Source organism: Stegodyphus dumicola, chromosome 7, assembly GCF_044657685.1.
Source record: "Stegodyphus dumicola isolate Sdum_Otavi_A_Nest chromosome 7, ASM4465768v1".
Classification (NCBI taxonomy): domain Eukaryota; kingdom Metazoa; phylum Arthropoda; class Arachnida; order Araneae; family Eresidae; genus Stegodyphus; species Stegodyphus dumicola.
The window spans coordinates 98,612,858-98,632,875 of record NC_140774.1 but is presented as its reverse complement, the minus strand read 5'-3'; the positions used below and the strand labels follow the sequence as shown (position 1 = coordinate 98,632,875).

Sequence of the window (20,018 nt, the reverse complement as noted above, 5' to 3'; positions counted from 1 at the left end):
GCATAAATGTGTCCGTAGCCTTATGAAGTTCAGTTCATAATTTGGAGAAAGCAACTTCCATCAAACAGCCGCGGGATTTACGTTTGAGCACCTTTAAAATGGTTTCTGGCTTGGCGAAAGCCCCATTATACAGGTACCAGCACTTTTATGTGGGATTTGTCAGTGTTTGACAAGGATGCTCTGTCATAAAGGTGCCTTTACCCTTATAAAGTGTAGTTTATAATTGAACTTTCGTCGAGGTGCCAATACTTTTTAATTTACAGCCCCCTTATGATGGCTTCTGTTTTGGTGAACAGTCATCGACTTACATAAAATGTGCTGGAAGCTTTATGATGGGGCACCATTCTGAAACTGTCCGGGTTGTGACACCTGAAAATTTCCGACTTTTATGCTGTGGAATAAAGAATTGACACGGTTAAATGATGAATTTACCATTACTTTATCTTTCGACTCCCCCCTTTTTTTGTTGTTGTTGGAGGAGTGGGATTATTAAATCTTTTCCTTCCAAGGAGTTTATTATTCTTTTGTTGTCTCAATGCTGCAGTTATGATTAATGGTCTTAGAAATTTTTAAAACATCGATACCAGGTGACAAGACATAGCCACAAGCACCTCGGTAAATTTCCCGAATTCCTGATAGCCCCAACTGCCCCTGATTGTTAGAATATTTAAAATGAGTTCAGAGAATTAGTTCACAACATCAACATCGATTTTCTATACAATTATAAACAGAAAAAAAGAAAAGTAAAACACAAAGGTTTATTCTCTTTTTATTTAATCGTGAATCATTATCATAGAATGTGACAGACTGGTCAAAAGCACTTTATGCACGCTTTTTAAAGCTTTAAGAGAGCCGGACACTCACCTTCAAGGAAAAAGTGTAGGCGTCTTTTTGTCGCGAATGTAGGTGCACTAATGATCATCCTTTATTGTTGTTGTAACAATACTCTCTCTAGAAATATGAACTCTGATGGGAGAGATGAATTTATTATGATTTTACGGTAAATACACTTCAGAGAAAACCAACAATACTTCAAGTTATAAGTATCTTTCCAACAGTACCCTTTTATGACAGGTAATAAATTTTATTTTTTGGTCTATAAAGCGGCCAACACGGTCATTACTTACCCTGTTAAAATAGTTCAATTCCCTTTCCAGGTTCTCCAATCTATGATAAAAAGGAAGTGAACAGCAGTAAAATATTTCTACTTCCAGTTCCGAAGGAAATACATAATTTCCTTCATTTAGGAGCTTTGAATTTTCAGACTTTTTCTACTGCTTAGCAGTTTTTTGCTTTCTTAATTACAGTACCTGTTTGTTTCAATGTATGTCTGATAGTTCCGGCTCATTAGCATGAGGTATGATGAAAGTTCACGTACAGAACTGTTGCAGCATGTTTAGGAAACTACTGTAGCAAATAAAAACTAAAAAGATAAAATGGAAGCAAATCAAATAGCATGAAAGTTATGGCTATTCATTAAGCCATAAAATTCTTGTTTTGTTCATATCTCAGGGATTATCTCATTGATGACTCCATAAAATTGCTACTTATTTATTGCCTTCATTTTTCTACAGCTGTTCTAAACTGTTATAAAAATGACGTTTATATTTCGCGTAAATGGGACTCCAGTCACTTTCACAAATTTTTTCATGATTATAAAAAGCGGCAAAACTAATGTTTTTTTTTATTTATTTTATTACGTATTTACTCTTATATGTGGCTTTTCTGCGATTATTTTAAATTTCTGAAACCTGTAATATCACAGGGAATTTCTAAATCTTCGCTTATCAAACTAAAATAGATTTTAGCATATTTTACAAGCTACACATTATCTTGAATTCAAGAATACAATAGGGAAAGGTTACATTTCAAACAAGACGCATGCTTCCTCTTTCCCTAACACATTAAAATATCCAAAGTCTTATTATACAAGCACTTAGTTTAATTGGTACAGTCGTTAGGGAAACCTACTCTACCGTACCGAAGGGACCGGGTTCGAATCCCCGAGAAGACATGGATGTTTGTAAATGTATAATGTCGGTGCGCCATGGCGGCAGTCTAAATATGCGGCGAGCCAAAAGTCCTCTCGTGTGGATTGGTGGAAGGGGAGAGGGGTGGAAGACCCTCGGATCCCCTCTCGGGGTACTCTCCCTAAAAACTGGGGTGGAAAATAGTCCAACCTCTCTTTGGAGTAGGCTGTGGCAACCAATGTTCCATGTAATATGGACATGACAATAACAACTTAGTTCATTTTCAGTAACAAAAATTTACCACGAAAATTGATCGGTTATAAAATTATTCATAAAAACTTCTTCACTTGGTTGAATTAGAATTCCTTGAAATTTCTTCATTTATCCAAAGGCCTGGATTTCAATGAATAATTTTATAAAATATCTAGTTTTTCACAAAAGTTCTTAAAATTTCTATTTCAGAGGAATTATTTCCCACAAAACCAACACAAAGATTACATTTTTATCTAATTTTAAAATAATTCATTCATTTCTCTTCCATCTACGGCTTAGAGATTTTAATACGAACTTTGATTACGATAAATTTCAATTAAAATGTTTATTATACAGAATTATTATTATAAATATTATAATTATTATTAAAATGTTATTATTTATTATAAATTATATTATGTATATTGCATGAAGGTTCTTCAAAAAGAACTCTCATGCAATACACCCTAAATTCTATGAAAAATATATAAATTAAAAAAAATAATTGCACAGAGTTAGTACGAACAAATTAAATTCTTTATTTTTAGTCAATTTAATTAATACTTTACAGCCTCCTAGACTATGCGCCAAATTAATACAAGTGAATGAAAAAATAAAGGAATTAGGATATTATAATTACCTACAAGACGCTTTTGATAATTCCATTGCGTCATTCTTTGTTTTGAATAAAGAACGTGTTTGAACGATGACGTAATAACTATGGCAACCCTACTGCCAAGGATGGCGCTCTTTCTAAAATACCTAACTTCCGCTATTTAACAATGATCAAGACAAATGAAACGTTCAATTCGGATGGCCTTGTCTTTTGTCTACGCACTCTGCCGGCAAGTTTCAGAAATGCTAACTTCCTTTCATTCTTTTACAAATAATGAACTTACGTCTTCGAAGAGACAGGTACTGCACACAAGTTAACAATAAAAACCATTAATTATATAGAAAGGAGAGTTTATAATATCTGCATCTCTAAGAAATAACAAAAATGAAAATCAACGGTCGTGGATCACACATATCGTTAAGAGGTGAATAACTCAGTTAATGACGTAATCTTGCAATAAAGATTTATGTTTTCATTAAATTTGTTATTTTATAGCTATACATCCGTATTTAAAAAAGAGTGTTTTATAGCAAAAATGGATAAAAAATTTCAAATTAAATATTTATTACTAACCTTTAATGTATGATAGAAACAAATATAAGTGAATACAAATATTTTTAATGTATGATGAATGCAAAATGACAGAAACAAAGGATTTCTTTTTTAATATTATGAATACCACTTAAAAATATATTACTCATAAGATAGGCAATAAATGAAAAAATTAGCACCTCTATGCACATTAAACAACGGTTACTGCAGTGCAGCATGAGTAATAAGTTTCCTAGCTTCAATTTCATACACATTTTGCTACAGTATGATTTTAAATCATGCATTGTATAGTGCATAAACGACAAATCTATGGTTTTTGTAAACACTATCAGTTATATAAAATCAGGTAGCAATATATATTGCAAATTTGAGCAAACAATTGATAGGGAAGAATGCAGCAATGGTTTTTGAATTAGCTGCAGACTCAATAATCAAACATCCTGTTCGAATAACTGGATTACACTCCGTCAGTTGACCAAATACATGTTTAGTTTAATGCAAGTAAAGAAGTTTTATTAATTTATCTATTCATTTGTCCTCTGTTTTTGATTTTTAATAAGAATTACATTTTATAAAAAGTACAATATTTTATTTCCATAAACATGCTTTTGGAGGCTCACAATTAAGCAATGAAATTATTATTTACTTATCTAAACACATAACTTTTTTCCGTTTCAATTAAAATTAAGAAGGAATTCAATCAATATTTATGAAGGGACTAAACAAAGAATTTATTGTCAACGTTTATGAAAGAGAAGTACCTCAATTATATAAAAAAATAATGTTATTTTTAATTTTAAAAAATGCTCTACTAAATTTTTGCTGACAAACAAAGATTAAGTTAAAGTTTAAAACAAAGATTTTTTTCCGTAAAATAAATTGCCTACATCATTTCTAATTCCAATAATTTTTTTAAAATTTACACAAAAAGTAAAGCTATAAAATAAATAATCTGGTATACACATTTGTGCAGTATTGTATACATATTTTAAATCTAGCGACATTATTCAGTTATTAAGAATATTTTTTACGTGAGTTTTAAACCAGAAATAAAATTATTCAGGTTAAACAGAAACGTTATGCATTATGCAGTTTCAGAAAAAGAAGTCATAGCAGTATATCGATCCGAGGTTAGTCTGGCAGACCATTCCAGACACACCATTTAATAAAATAAATATATTATTTTCCCAGAATTCTTCTCTTTCAACCAGTATGACCGCACCCTCTTCCTCCAGGTATCATGAATTAGAGGTATCATGAACTCCTAACATATCCATACGAAGCAGAAGTTCCCGCTGTACCCTGGATCTGCATGCAATTTTACGAATTAAATTTCTCCGTTTTCCCTTTAGAATGTAATTACGTCAACATACATATTATATTTTCTTTGTATATCAGATGAAAATAATCATGTGAAACTCTCAGAGGAAATTTTTCTTTGAGGGAAAAAAAAAATTGATCTCTTTCAAACCGGAATGCATCATGAATATCTACTAAAAGTATCGTTCTACAGGTACACTGCCCAAGTTTATCTCGGGTGAGCAATTATTTTATAATAGCCACCTACTGGTGGGTGAGGAAAATACAAAATAACAGTCTAATAATGTAACAGATGGACCGCGATCGACTGAAAAGCACGCCTCTAAAGCACAACTCTATTGTTCTATTCCGTTCTTTTTAAAGAATACTAAAATTGGAAGCAAAAGAAAAAATGACCTGGGATAGGGAAAAAAAAATTAATTACAGTGCTACGTTTCTAAACAAGAAATAACTGACGCTAAATCTAACATTTAGCTTGCATTTAAAAATGACTATTCTGTGGCAAATATATCACTATTTTATTCGCCCACCATTCTTTCGCGTTCAACAGAAGTATCCATCAGCCATTACAAATATTTACTATTTACCACCTTGCCTACTGGCATAGCATATGGTGGTAGGGCAGCCGGCTGCCATAGCCTTGAGTCCAGATTCGAAATCAAAAGAGGCATCAATGTTTGTAAGTCATGCGGTAAAAGGGCATTAGTGTCTTTGCGGCATAGATCATCATAAGTATTTGGGGCATGAGTGCACTTAAAGTATTCTCCAGCCGAAAGTCTTCTCTCGAGGTTGCTGGTAGAGAAAAAGAGGTAGGAAACCCTTTAATCCGTCCCCTGGTGATTTCTTCTTTAAAATTGGAATGAAGCTGGGTGGATTTCTACAGTCATTTCCAAGGCACTTAAAGTCCATGCCAACGACAGACATGCGCTCCTCGCCACGATGAAAATCGTAGATTTGGCTGACAAGTGTGATAAGACACAACAACGTTAGAAATATCCTGTTATTTTCCAGTAAATAAATCTCACCAATGGCCGAGAGGTTGATATCACTGAGCACAGGTAGTTCGATCTAGGGTTCGAATCCCGGGAAAAGGGCTGTCTGGGAGTCTTCGTGGTCTCCCTCCGTGCAACGTAAATATTAATCCGTTCCCCTTAAAAAGTTCTCCACGACACCATTTTCCCCTTTAAACAGATAGCTCTCATGTGCTTTGCCATAATCCAGACACTTCTCCTTAGATAGACAGCATCTGTGTGTTTTGTTATAATCAATCTATTAAGTAAACCGTTTTTGAAAATTACTTATTACAATAAATAAAATTTTAAAAGAAAATAAAACTAAGAAATGAAGACTTCAGCCAAATGAGATATTACATGACTTGAAAAGGAAATAAACATACAGGTTTTCAGTCTTTTATTTAAAGTTAGAAATATCCACAGTTGAATTGTTCCATTTCTGTGTCTAGTTATACTACGCTATATTATCACAGTAATAACCATTCGCGTGACTTTGCAATTTGCTAGTCCTCACAGCTGTTGCCAATCTAGTAGTAAATTACTAATTTTGAGAATTCTGGCAATCTGTGAGTAGAAGCTCCTTAAATAAGTTTATCTCTAAAATTGTGAAAGTAGTACCCGGCATAATCTAATTGAAAAATTTAGCAATTTAAAACAATTTATATACAAAATAATTTCTAGTTTACATCATTTTTAATAATGTACTTAATTGCAATTTTTATATTGCAATTTCTTTATATTGCAATTTCTAAATTTTTATATTGCAATTTCTAAATTGCAATTTTTATAAATCCAGCTTTAGCGCAATTTCTAGAAGGCTTTTTTAACGTGATATATTAAGTAGTAGATTATTTAATGACTGATTCTGATAAATATAATAGCATTTTTAAAAATACGAGTATGTAATAAAAGTTTAGTCTATTTCATCACTCTGCTTAATATTTTAATTAATATCTCTGGATTTTGTGGACTTCCTTAAAATCACACATATAATTTTAAATTTCATTTATGACTCCTTAAAACATTTTTATTTCACGAGAATCTTCTTAAATTCCAACTGAATATTTGTCATTTTTAATTAATAACACCGATTTCTTGCTTTAATATAACGACTGGTGAAAATATTGACTAGCTGTTTAATTGGCTGTTTAAAAAAATGTACTACATTTAATCGACAGTTGTTTTTTATTAACTAATCCTTTTTTTAATTTTTAATTCTCCTAAAAGTATGGATCTATCTAACATAATTCTATCTATAGAAACGCCTTTAACTAATGGCGATACAATCCCTTTTACCAGAGGAAAAATTAAACAGGCAGACATTGAATAGAAATGAAACTCCTCTTCCCTTCTCTGATCTTAAGTTATGAACATGCAAATTTTGAAATCTCAAAATCGTTAAGCTGTCAGAAGGCGTGCAATCACGAAATGCTTTTTTTAAACACAACTGTCTGGAATGATTGTTTGTGTCAAATAACGTCATACATTTGTCGGATTTGAATACCATCGTGTCGTGTATCTTTGGGAAATTAAGCCTGTCCCTGAAGGTGAACCCTACAGCGTCAGATCCCATTTGGCCATCTGAAGATGCTAATTTACATCCAAGCAGTTGAATTAATAAAGAGAAGATGTATTTCTGAAATATTGGACAACCTCATTCAGTCACTAAGACGTTTATGCACCCTGAAATAAGCATAATCTGGATAGCCACTCCATTAGATGAGTGTTGGACCGTTCTTACCGAATAACATAATTTCTGCATGGCGCTATCCGCAACTCCTCTTTCAATTTTATTGCAACTTTTTATGATATGGAAGAAGACATTGAAGAAACCTTTTCCGAACAAGATGAAAGACCACGTGTTGGCCAATGTCAATCATGACTAGATAAATCCTTCCGGTAACGTCATAATAATATCAAACCGTTATTTTGAAATCGAAAACCACTATCGAGCAGTTCAGGTGAGGTAAAAGATGACGTTCGCCACACACATTTGATCATCCCAGTGGTTACAGGTGGCGATTCGATCGAAGTCTTTCAGCTACCTGTTGCTATCTTGTTGATTGTCCCCAATGAATATACAGGGGCCTCTAGGTAGTTGGTAAGACAGTATTAGTACTGCTGCGATGTTAATTGCAGCGGAGTTCGATCCTGCTGGGGCTTCTGCCCAGTTTCCTCCCCATCAACCACCTTACTCAATCTTCTACTCAAATGCTGTAACAGACCAAATTCAGGGGGCAGACCTCAAATACACAGGCTCTGACGTTACTCTTTCTTAGTAACTGATTTATCCGGCGCCTCCACCAAACTGTAGATAAAGTGATCATATTAAGATAAATGAAGAGGAAAGTACTCCAAGATCTTAACTCAAGATGTTATTATTCGAACTGAGAAAGAGTTTGATCATTCCAGACTTGGAAGAATCGAGAAAATGGAGAAAACTCTCCAATGAATGAAATACAAAGGAAATAAATTAAAGCAAAAAAATCAACCTTTAGATGACTTGATGGGTTCTGAACTCGAAACCTTCCGAAAACGATATCTTACACACTCAGCCACCATGGGTTTGGAAGAAAGAAAATAATTCGCTATAATACCGTTGAAGATTCTCCCAAGGACAGAATGATCGCTTGACTACTGAATCTGTAGACTCTACTGTAGCTGCGGCGAAGATCTTTGAATAGATATTAGCTGATGCCATGAACCATAACCAGACGTCTGCAATGGGTGCTGGATGCATGAAAATCGTTGTGAAAGGCTATGGTATTATTTTATTTTTTATGGTATTATTCTAATTTTGAATAAAAACTCGTAAGTTTATAACATCATTTCGCATCAACATTCTTTATACATGTGAAATGTCTAAAAGATATTTACATTTAAAAATACTTCATTTTTTTAAATGAATCTGTAGATGTCATAACAGAGACGCCAAATTCTAAAACTAACAATTTTCTCTATAATACAGTTCCCTTTTAGTACCCGGATATATCATTACACAATTATTTTAATTTAACAACACGTAATTTTGAAACCAAAACGTGACAGAAAAAAAAAAAAAAAAAAAACATGATCGAATCAAATCGTGATTGAAATTAGTATTGTTAAAAATGATTGAAGATTTTTTTTTTTTTTTTTTTTTTAATTTTTAAACGTAGATTAGTACAGGAGAATAATTTTAGCCTTGGTTGCAAAATGTACAGTGGACATTTTTCATTTTCACATTTATATTTCTCATTTCTCTATTATGTAATCTTTCATTCTCGACAACAGTAGTAGAGAGAAACAGAAAAGCAAAAAATAATGTTCGAAGAAGTGCATTTATATGTGTACATCTACAGTAAAACCGAGCTTCATTAAATCGAAATCCGGCTTAACCCGAATAGTGTTGGAAAATAAAAAATTCAATCTATGAATTCCAAGACAGGCATTTACATTTTTTTAAATTAGTTTTTTGCTGACATTTTATTAATTACAAGTAAGTTTACAATGTAAAAAAGCAAAAAGTGGAAAATAAAATTAGTGGAAAGTGAAATCTCTGCTTAGGAGGTGACTTTGAAATACTGTTACGAAATGTACAGGTACGGTAAGATAGCTTCCCCGTAAAGCAGGTTTACGGTTGCCAGAAAATGGTAAGGGAAGGCAGGGTTGCCACATTTTGTGATAAATCGCGCATTTGGCGACAAAACTGGTGAAATGCCACGGACGGATGGAGAACCTTCTGGAACGAATTCTTGCCGGTTTAGCGCAGAATGTTCTCGAACACAAGCCAAAAGCTATATAAAGCCTGCTGGTACGCGCAGAGTCGAGTTAGTCAGTTAGTCCATGCGGAGTCAGTCGATCGAGATGAGAGTCAAGTCTCTTAGTGTATTGTGGTTAGTGCATCGTCGAGAGAGTGTGCTAAGCTCCGAGAACGACTGAATCGAGGAGTAGGGAGCTGTGCTCTTGTGTATCATCGATTGTATCGCGAGTTGTAGCGTGGAGAGTCTCGAGAGTACGTACAGTTCCGAGAACGACCCAGAAGAGTCGGAAGCTGTACTCCGGTGGTTTGCCGCGAAGCTATCTTCACCATTATAGCCTGACTGCCTAGGCTGTGTCGCTGATTGTTACAGCGTGTCTATAGTAGTTCTTCGACGATTGTAAAAACGTGATTTTGAAGCTGTCTTGGGTGTAATACTGGCCAATAAAGTGTGTTTCGATACTTCATCGATTGCTGTTCTCGTTATTCACTCCTAATCCGTACGAAAACCGTAACGTACGTACGTAAAGTAAAGGAAGAAAAATAACGTAACAATACTATTTACGTTTAGCGATGGATGATGTCATGAAAGCTTGCATTCCCTTCCCCCCAGTACGATGCACATAAATTATAGTTCTATTATTTTTCATACGACTTTAACTTTTATACGCATCATACGAGTTTCTAAACTCACTTATGAGTATTAATTAAACTGCTTAAAATAACTGTAAATATTTTTGACAGTAAATGTGGTTTCAATAGTTTAAAAAAAGGAAAAGCGTAATTTTTTTAGTTTATTTTAAATAAAATGCATTTAAAACTCACTGTCAAAAATGATATTTATAAAATAAAACACTTTAATAAAAGAGATAATTATGAATTATACGACAAAACGAGTTGTCTAAAATGGCTTCATCTCTAATTACTTCGTGTAAACGATGTTATCATAAACAAACAGGTAAAAGGATTTTCCATTTTGTTTTCACGAACACCGATGTGCTAGGAGGATCGGCTGTGCCCTTATGATGATGATGATGCTCGATACTTGAAATTGTCACTAAAGAACTTAATGGAAGAAGAGTTCAAATTGCCAACGTTCAGTGTGTTCCATTTCATCAAGTTCCATATCATCAGAAATAATAAACACTTAAGTGTAGATAATAAATAAATAAATGTAAAGGACGTTAAGTCAGCTTTGTATTTAGAAAAATTCAATTTTATATTGGCATTGATTTTAACAAAGGAATTGTGATCTACAGAGAAGCTGATACTATTTCCTCTTCTTATAAAAAATATTCTGCTACGGATGATACAGCTAAATAATCGATGTTTTCGGCCATTCGATGTTTCGGCCACATACGCTTAACAACAGTTGTCAGGACTTGTGTTTCTCTTGATTTGCTTTGGAAACATGGTATGCCTTGAATAAGAACAGGGAGCTTACTCAAGCTATGTTCAAGAAGGTGTGAAGTAGACGACACAAGCAGGAATGGTATACGAAACCCTTTATTTTCAATACTTTACAGGCACTTCCGAACTTCGGAATACAGAGACCAACCACTTGTGGTCTGAACGTAAGAATATAAAACTACTAACTAAAACTCTAACTAAAAGCTAACTTTGAATTAGTATACAAATGCCTACCATTAAGACTGGCCTTTATTTAAAAGTATTAAAGTAAAAGTATTAAAGTATTAAAGTACTATTAATGTAAGCCGAGCTGCTGAAACTACAATACGTTTGCAAATATCAAGAGGGCTAAACCTCGGGCCTTAAAGGCAACCAGCAACCGAGTGAAAACTCGTAAAACTACAGTGGCAAGCGGCTTGCTTCCTAAAACTCCTTCTCTCTCCCTTCACTCTTGGCAAAAAGCAACAACTTAAATACTTGGGCGTTAGCAAGACAATTTGCATAAACAAGTTAAAGCATTTAATTCTGGCCGGAAGTAGAAAATAAGAAGTGATAGTACAGTTTTAAAATAAAATATACGTTAGTAAAACTTAAGATCCTTACACAGTGTCCGGTCGTTGTATTAAATTTTTCTTGGCGTAGAAACCAAATAAATTTAAAATGTTAAATAAGAAATACAAAATAATTAATGAGATCATTAGTTAATGATATTCGAGAAATTAGACTGATGAGCGTGCATTATCCATGGCTTAATTAATGAAAGAGAATATACTGCCGGCTAGATGTGGTTGTTCCCAGACAGGAATATACCTCCTTCCAAAAGAAAAATGGTCTTCTCTTAACATATATTTTCTTCTAATTAGATGGCAATGGTATAGGATAAATTATTACTAAATGTTTAATGAATTCTGCAGGTGAAGTACTGACTGGCGCGATTTACTGATTAATCCGAATGAGCGATGATAAAATAATAAGAAATATAAACTATTTTTAACACAGTGTATATGTATTTGTGCTGAATAAGTGTTTTCCTTGACTATCTAGCATTTCTGACAGACACTGAACACGTTCTGGAGATCTTGTGAAGAGTTACAAGCAAACAGGAAATTCTGTTGAATGATTTTAAAAAATACATCATATCGTTTCGTAAAATAAATTCTCATTTCACCCAAGTAAGGAAAACTATAAAAAGATATTATAGATATGTAGGAAAAATTCTGATTTATTGATAAAATTCCAGACTGAAATCGAAATGTTATAGAGCTTTGGTATCTCTTTTCGACACAAAAAGAAGGAAAAGCATAACAGTGATTTTGTATACGTGTTTGTGTCGTTAACACTTTTGATAAACAAATCTAACCCCGGATTTTCAAAAACGAAACGTTTGGTATGCATTCCTTTAAGGCAAGGCTAAATTATACACTTCGGCAAATGCTCGGGGCTATTTTCCGGAGGACATAGCTTTAAGTTATACTTAACAAGTAATATGATATTCCAAAGTGAGTAATTCTCACGGAAATCTCCAACAACTGTTCTTTTAAGTAAGTCTAAATGCAAATAACTTTGCCCTACGAACAAAAGAAAAGTCAAAAATAGGTTAAAATTATTTCAAATACGAAAAAATGACGCGAACATTCCCCCCTTTTACGTTTTTACTTCTAAAAAAGAAAGAAGAGGCCTATTCCAGTTAATTTTGAAATTTCAAGTTAGGGTTCTAAAAGTCTTACTGTAATGAATAAACTGAATTCTTATAAAATTTTGCATTTCGTTTCTAGTGAAGCGATTTGTTTTATGCATGTAATTCCTAGCTAAAAAATGTTAAACCCAAATGTGTATTTCTAAATTAATAAGGTAGATGAATTAAAGAAAAATAGTGTGAAAGGTATTAAAAACATGGGTGATTTAACAAAACATTCAATGGTATCGATAAATCGAGAGGTCCGGTATTCAATCCTTAATTTAAGAAAAATATTTACACACATTTTGAGTTAATTTCGGAAGCCATAATGAAAAATCAGGAATCAGTGATTTTAAAGAAAATTAAAATGAACGATTTAGTAATGATTACTAAAATATGCAACGAGTGCAGTGAATCAAAGATTCTAAAACAGATTTAAATAAACAGTTTAGTAATGAGAAAGTTAACTAAGATAAAATACGCGATGAATTTAAGGAATCACTGGTTTTAGTAATTATTAATAAAATATCCCATGAATTTAAGGAATTAGTTGTTTAAAAATGAAAGATTTAGTAATGTGATACTAGAAAAGGCGAAGAGAAAAAAACGTGTGTGCCAAATGTTAACTGGTGCCATATTTCTTTTTTATATATTCGCTATGCTATTTATATTTGGGATATAAATTGATTTAAAGTGATGCCATATGTTTTTATATTCGCTATATTATTTATATTTGGGATGTAAACTCAGAGAAGTATCTGAAGTATCCGGATTTGGTCCGGAGAAATATTTGGTTATTTAACTATTGCTTAGAGCTCTACAACAGGTTGAAAATTTTAGGTTAAATTTTTTGTTCTTTTCGTATAGTTTATTCACTAAGTTTATACAAACTGTTAAATCACAAAATTATTAACTCAGCATTTTAAAACTCTGTAAAATATCAAATTGTTTAATTTTTTGTTTTGAAGCTGTGGATGACAACGATTTTCAAAGCAGGTTTAAAATGAGATCTTTTTTACTCTGAAAAGCAGGGAAGATGTTATTTTTATATATTTAAAATTATGAATTTTAAGCTTACTGTACAAATTTTATTATTATGACCTAATTTTACGATTGTCATTCTGTGAACTGTTTTGATGCGAGTTTTAAGATATTATGAAAAGAATGAGATTCAAGGTATGAGTTGCTACTTTAGTTATTATTTACTGTTCCCTTAATTATCATTTCCAGCGTGAGCAGTGAACATCAGCATTTTGGTTAATATAATTCTGAAAGGCGAAGAGAAAAAAAAGGGGGAAGAAAAATAAATAGGGAAAAGAAAAACTGTTTGTGGCTTGGATGTACTCAGCTGGTCAATAATTAAGTTTACAAGCAATGTTTTCGAAAATGACAGTAATAAAAAACAATCAAATAGATCACTGGAAACTATAGGACTAGGGACAGAATACAGGTAAGTTGATAGTTCATTTTAATTTAATGCATTATTCAATTCGTTATAAAATCGGAAGCTTTACGTAGTACATAATGTGTACAATTTCATCAGTCACAAAAATGAATGAAGAATTAAAGAAGCACGATAGCACGCGCACTTGGTAAAATTTAGGTAAAATCGCATAGTACGTAATACTAATTTTTTTTTTTTTTTTTTTTTTTTGGAGTCATATAATTTTGATGGAACAAGAATTAAATTAACAGTTTCCTGCCTATCCACCACTATATATATATACGACCCAATTAATTACTGAGGTGTTTTTGACAGCTATTTTGTTTTTATTTATTTATTTTTTTTTTTTTTCTTTATCCTGCTGCTGTTGCTAATCGTGACATCTCGCTTTCTGCGCTATTTTTCACTGGCTACCGATAAATAAAGATTTTTTTCTCCTCTCTCGCAACAGTTCTGCCTTTCTTAAATTAAAAATCCGTAAAATCGGTTATCTAATTATATCTTTTAAATAAATGGGAAAATAATTCTTTGAAATAAGATGCGTTGCAACGAATAAAATTCTAAATTTTACTCTCAAGATCTCAAATTTTACCCCCACACTGCAAGCAACAATTCCCAAAAAATGCTCAATCTCGGTATAAGAAGAGAACTCAGATACAGCTTTATTTGATAAGACTCAAAGCGTGAGAAACCAAACACACAATTTGTTGCAAAATATATGTCCTTGGCGAAGGCTAGCAATAACACTTTTCTTTTTCTCAGGATCAATGAATTTTCTCCTTCACAATGGGATTCTCCGTTAGCGAAGATTACACTAACAGTCGAATCAAAATCGAATCCCGATTAAGGTAACGACGTTTGTAACATATCTCTCCCCTTTGCAAGTGTAATACCGGTCATCTTTACATTTCATCATGGACAACATTCTTATGATGAAATGCAAAATTACCGTTCGGGCATTTTCCAGTACGTACCGAAATCGACCTGTTTGATGTATTCCCCACTCCTCCTCTTCTCCTTCGGAAAAAAAAAAAAAAAAAAAAAAGGCCAAAGCAGTCCATATTATTTAAAGACACTTTGGCCAAAGCAATCCATATTATTTAAAGACACTTTTTCCATCATTTTTAAAACATCATCTGGTACAAAGACTGATGACTGGAGTTAAAAATCCCTCATTATTATTTTTGCTCTTGATGTTTACTTCATAATTTATTATGAAATGCTAATTAGTTTTCGATAACGCTTACTAATTTTTCAAAATGAAGAAATAAATAAAGGCTTCATTATCATTTAGATTGATCTTCTTTTTATATATTTGTTGATACAATGGAGAACATCTTACAATTATACGCGCCATTAGCTCTTAGACAGCATTTGTTATTTCTAAGCAAAAGGAAATGACAAAATAATCTATTAGTTAACTAAGATTAAAATAATATCAGCAACTATTGTCAAAAGCTGTATGGGTTATTTCAATCATTGTCCAAGTTGATGAATGTTAATTTAGAAACTAAAAACAAAACTAGCACATTGATAGCACAGCTTTGACAAACTTTTCTGGATTTTAATTCTGTATGTGAAAATAATCTTATTAATGGTATTTGAAAATCTTGTTTTCTCCTAATAAGTTACATTCAATTAAATTATAAAAATAGTATATTACGTAATAGTAAATATTACAACTGACAACGTTGAAATATGTAAAATCGGATGTTTTCAGGAGGTTTTCGGGCTGTGCAGCGATACCATTTCTAAAGAATCCAAACTGACTTAAATTTGATTTACAATGCATGACTAAGGTTGTTAAAGTATTTATTATACGATTCTGATGTAAAATACATTACTATTTAATTAGGTACCGTATTTCCTCGCGCATTTCTTCTCTCCCCAACTAATTTTAATGATCGAAAATGGAGAGGGCAAACTTACGCGAATATTTTACTTTCCAAAAGACGCGATTACAGTACGAGAATAATAAATGAAAAATAGTTACGGATAAACTACTATCTAAGTAGCTACTAACTAAGTAGTTAACCTAATAATATTATTTTCTGTATTCCAAGTTGTTTCTGTATTTTATAATTGTATTCCAAGTTCGAACACTTTTTATAGATAAATCATGATATTTTTTGCCTAGCTTCAGTTTTAAAATATATACTTGAGGCACTTACTTGCATTTGAAGAAAGAGCGGAAAGACGAATGCAATATTTCACCGGAAAAATCATTAAATTTAAATTAGCATCAGAAGAGCTGATTTTATAATTCATTCTATACAGGTGGAATACAAGGCGATTATTTTTTTAAACTTCATTCTGAAAAAAACACTAGTTTTAAATTAAAAAAATATTCATTCATATTAAAGTTAGTATTATTTTTCATCTATATCAACTAGTCTAAGGGAACTTATTTAAAAAAACAGCCGTTTTCCTGAATCATCATCAAGAATGAGGATGACATTTCGAAATTTTTCAACTACGAAGGCGAAAGATGGAAAAACAAACAAACAAAAAAAAAAAAAAAAAGGATGGCGATGGAAGCTAGAAACATAATTTATAACAACTAAAGTTGTCTAACTGCTTAATTAACTAACTGTTAACTCTTAAAAATGACTACTTCGCCTATCCTTAACTCTCACTTTGGACACTAAACACCTAAACACAAAAGGTGAAAGTTAACATAAAATTTTATGCCTCATAGCTTGTGGGATTAATTTAAAATAGACTACACTAATTTATGATTTTTGATGGCCAGTGGCCTACTGTAACTTTACAGTGTATTATTAACTGAGTTGAAACTTCCGTAACTCTATGCGAAGCTACAACTCCTTAACTACAAATACATACAACACTTCAGGCATTTACGTCTATTCTGATCAGCGGCTGTCTCTCTCGGCAAGCATCAAACGGCAGCACCAGTGAAGCTTCTATTGCAAATCATGCCGGCTGCGATTTTTTTTCTCATTTTAACGCCGTTTATTATAAAATTCTGCATAAACCTCTGGAGTGAGTGAATACGTGATAAAACGAGGTATAAAGGAAAGAACAAACATAAAGCTAACTGTTAATAACACTAAACGAATGTTATAACTATCCCCTATAATTTGATGATAAAAAAACATATTTAATTACTTTTATTTATTTATTTATTTATTTATTTTTGTTTACTGATTTGCAAGAGGTTGACTAAAATTAGGAATTTGCAATCAACAGTAGAACTGTAATCAAACCACAGTGAAAATTATTGTAAATAGAGATATACATAAAAATCCATAAACAGCGGCGCACACCAATTTTAATTACAGAGAAGAACATTTACTGTATTAAATTATATTTATCATTTATTTTTCCTCTTGAAATCGTTTTGAACTATGTTCTGTCTTTCCAGATTTTTAAGACTACATTACGTTCTCCTAAAAATAAAATAAAATAGCTATAAGCATAAAATATTAAAAATTAAATTAAATAAACCAGCATAAAAGAATTTGCCGGCCAGTGTGAGAGGGAGATCTCACTCATCTCATTTTTAAAACACACGATTTGTTTACCGTCTTCTTATACTGACAGATTTTTTTTAAATCTGAGAGTGATAACCAGCCAGCTTTCCTTAGAAAGTCCTCCACGAAAGCATCCCTTCCCTTAGGCAGCCAGCCTTCGAATACTTTGTCTTAATCAAATAAAGCAAACACTTAAATCCGGAAAGTAAAATATCTGAACCTCTTGAAAACGCAGGAACTCTCGCAATTGCTATTTGCGAGACAAATCCGTTTCTGCAGCCGAAGTCAAACTTTATTTACCACCTGAGAACAGTGCAAGATTTACGTATAAACTACACAAGCTATAACGTTAGGGCCTCCACTTTCTTGGGTACCCTCCAAAAATTAAAATATAATATAAATTTAGTATTAAAATATAAATGTAATATTAAAATATAGTATAACAGACTTATAAAGGGCCCCATATCTCAAATAGCTTAGATCTAAATTCGGCTCTATCCGATACCGCCAAAACTTTCAGAGACAAAATAACATAAGTACATTTTTAATGTTTCAAATTCTTACAGGAAGGGTTTTACAATCCAATCCAATCAAATCCAATCTATCTCTTGCAAGGCACTTTAAGAAGCACATATTAGTCTCATATGTGAGAACTGCCTATTATCACTTATTGGAATTTTTCTCTCCGATTATATTTGTTTCATCTGCAAGCTTTTCAGGATTTTACTGTTTAATTCAATGACGGTAAAAGACAAGAGAATATATAGACAAGCACGAATTCATCGATCGCGCAATGCAATGGTATTCAACAAAGACTACAGGTTAGATTTATGAAAAGTGAAATTGATTTTCTTAATACGCCCATACATTCCGAAAATCGGAAAAATGAATGCTAAGCATAGATATAATTGCAAAAATTTGTAAGAAACCATATTTTTTCACAAATCAGTACATACTCTCAAATCTGAATATATAATTATGGAAAAAATACGATATTATTTTGAAATCAATGTAAATTATTTCTAGTATGCATCTTCATTTCGGATGTTATGAACTCGATTCCATTAGCCCTAAACATCAATTAAACTAAACAATTTTTTGCACATGAGTTATTAGGAAATTGAAGTTTAATGTTTGGTATCTATAACATTTTTATCGACCACTATTCCCCTAAACCTATCCTTGCATTATTACACATGATACCCGGCAGAGCTCATTTAAAACTACAACGGTTTCCATCAAGCACAATATCATACTCACAACCTCATCATGATAATAAAACAGCAGTTTCCTCACTTATTAAGAGCTAGTTGAAAATGATTTCATATGCCAACTTGGTAAAACTATCTAATTCTTATACGATGAATAAGAACGTTTAGTAACATAACGAAACATTTATTTTTTGAAGAATGTTAGCTAATACGCTACAGAAAATCCTCTATGATCGCAAAGAGAAATAAACGTAACAAGCAGTTGCCAATTCTTAAAGCTTAATTAGAGTTCAAATTAAAGTGTTCTTAAACTCATTTTCAATGCACTATCTTAACAGAAACTCCAAATTAACCAGGGTAAAACAGATTTACTCAAAACCACGGTTCATCTGACAGCAGTTAAGCATACAGGAAAAGGGATGAACCATCAACAAAAAAGTACTATTAACAATTTCCATATATTTTTCAAGTAGCTTAGCAGCGGAAAAAATAAACATACTAGCTTTACACGGATGGTTTTTGACAATATCATGAATATATATACTATGGCAATATACTACACAGTTATACCAATATAAACTTCGCAGGTCGGTTTAATTCGCTCCCAATAAATCGGGAGCTGACTGTATTTATATTATATTCATGACAGGAAGAGGGGGAAAACCTTCCTAGTTTTTTAATAGCATGGGGGAAACCTTCCCAGCTATTTTAAGGTAATGTCTTTTAAATTAAAATTTTTTTAAAGCATTAACAATTGCAGTAGCATAAAATATTGACCTATTCACACTATATTGTACTTACTTGCAATATATAATATCTTAATCCAAGCTTGAATGACATAAACAAATATTGTTTTCTATCCTCTCAGAATGGAGACTTCTAGAGGAAGAAAATATCCTAAGAACATCACGTCACAGGGGCCGAGGCACCTAACTAATTCAAAGCGAATAAGAACGTCAAACCTAGTCGAAGTTTATGTGATTCGAAAGACAAATTTCTCTTTGCAGTCTCCTCGTCACACGTCTGGTCGAATTGTTAGAGTCGAACTTCACCGTCCTGACTTGGGAATCATTGGCGAAATATTTTGTCGCCAACCTTCTGAAAAGTAGCCAAAATATGGATCGGTTTGCCCCCTTCTGTTTTAAAAGTTTACTATTGAAAGCATATTTTGTTTTCATTTTTAACTTAAATGCGCAAATAAAATTCTAATTCACAGAAATTACGCACAGTGGAAGTTACCATTGGTGATGCAAGTTCGTTATTTCGTATTTATTTTTAAAAGATTAAAATATGGATTTAATTTCAGAATTCAGTATTAT

General features: G+C 32.4%; 1 protein-coding gene across 3 annotated transcripts in view; it reads right to left on the bottom strand.

Annotated features, from left to right (window-relative positions):
- The window catches only part of LOC118185135 (uncharacterized), a 141,004-nt gene extending 121,269 nt beyond the window's left edge, over nt 1-19,735 (bottom strand). For all 3 annotated transcript variants that reach the window (XM_085820624.1, XM_085820626.1, XM_085820625.1), the window contains exon 1: nt 19,501-19,735. The gene's annotated coding sequence lies outside the window, so the exon portion shown is untranslated. The remainder of the gene's footprint in view (nt 1-19,500) is intronic.
- Nucleotides 19,736-20,018: the final 283 nt, after the last annotated feature.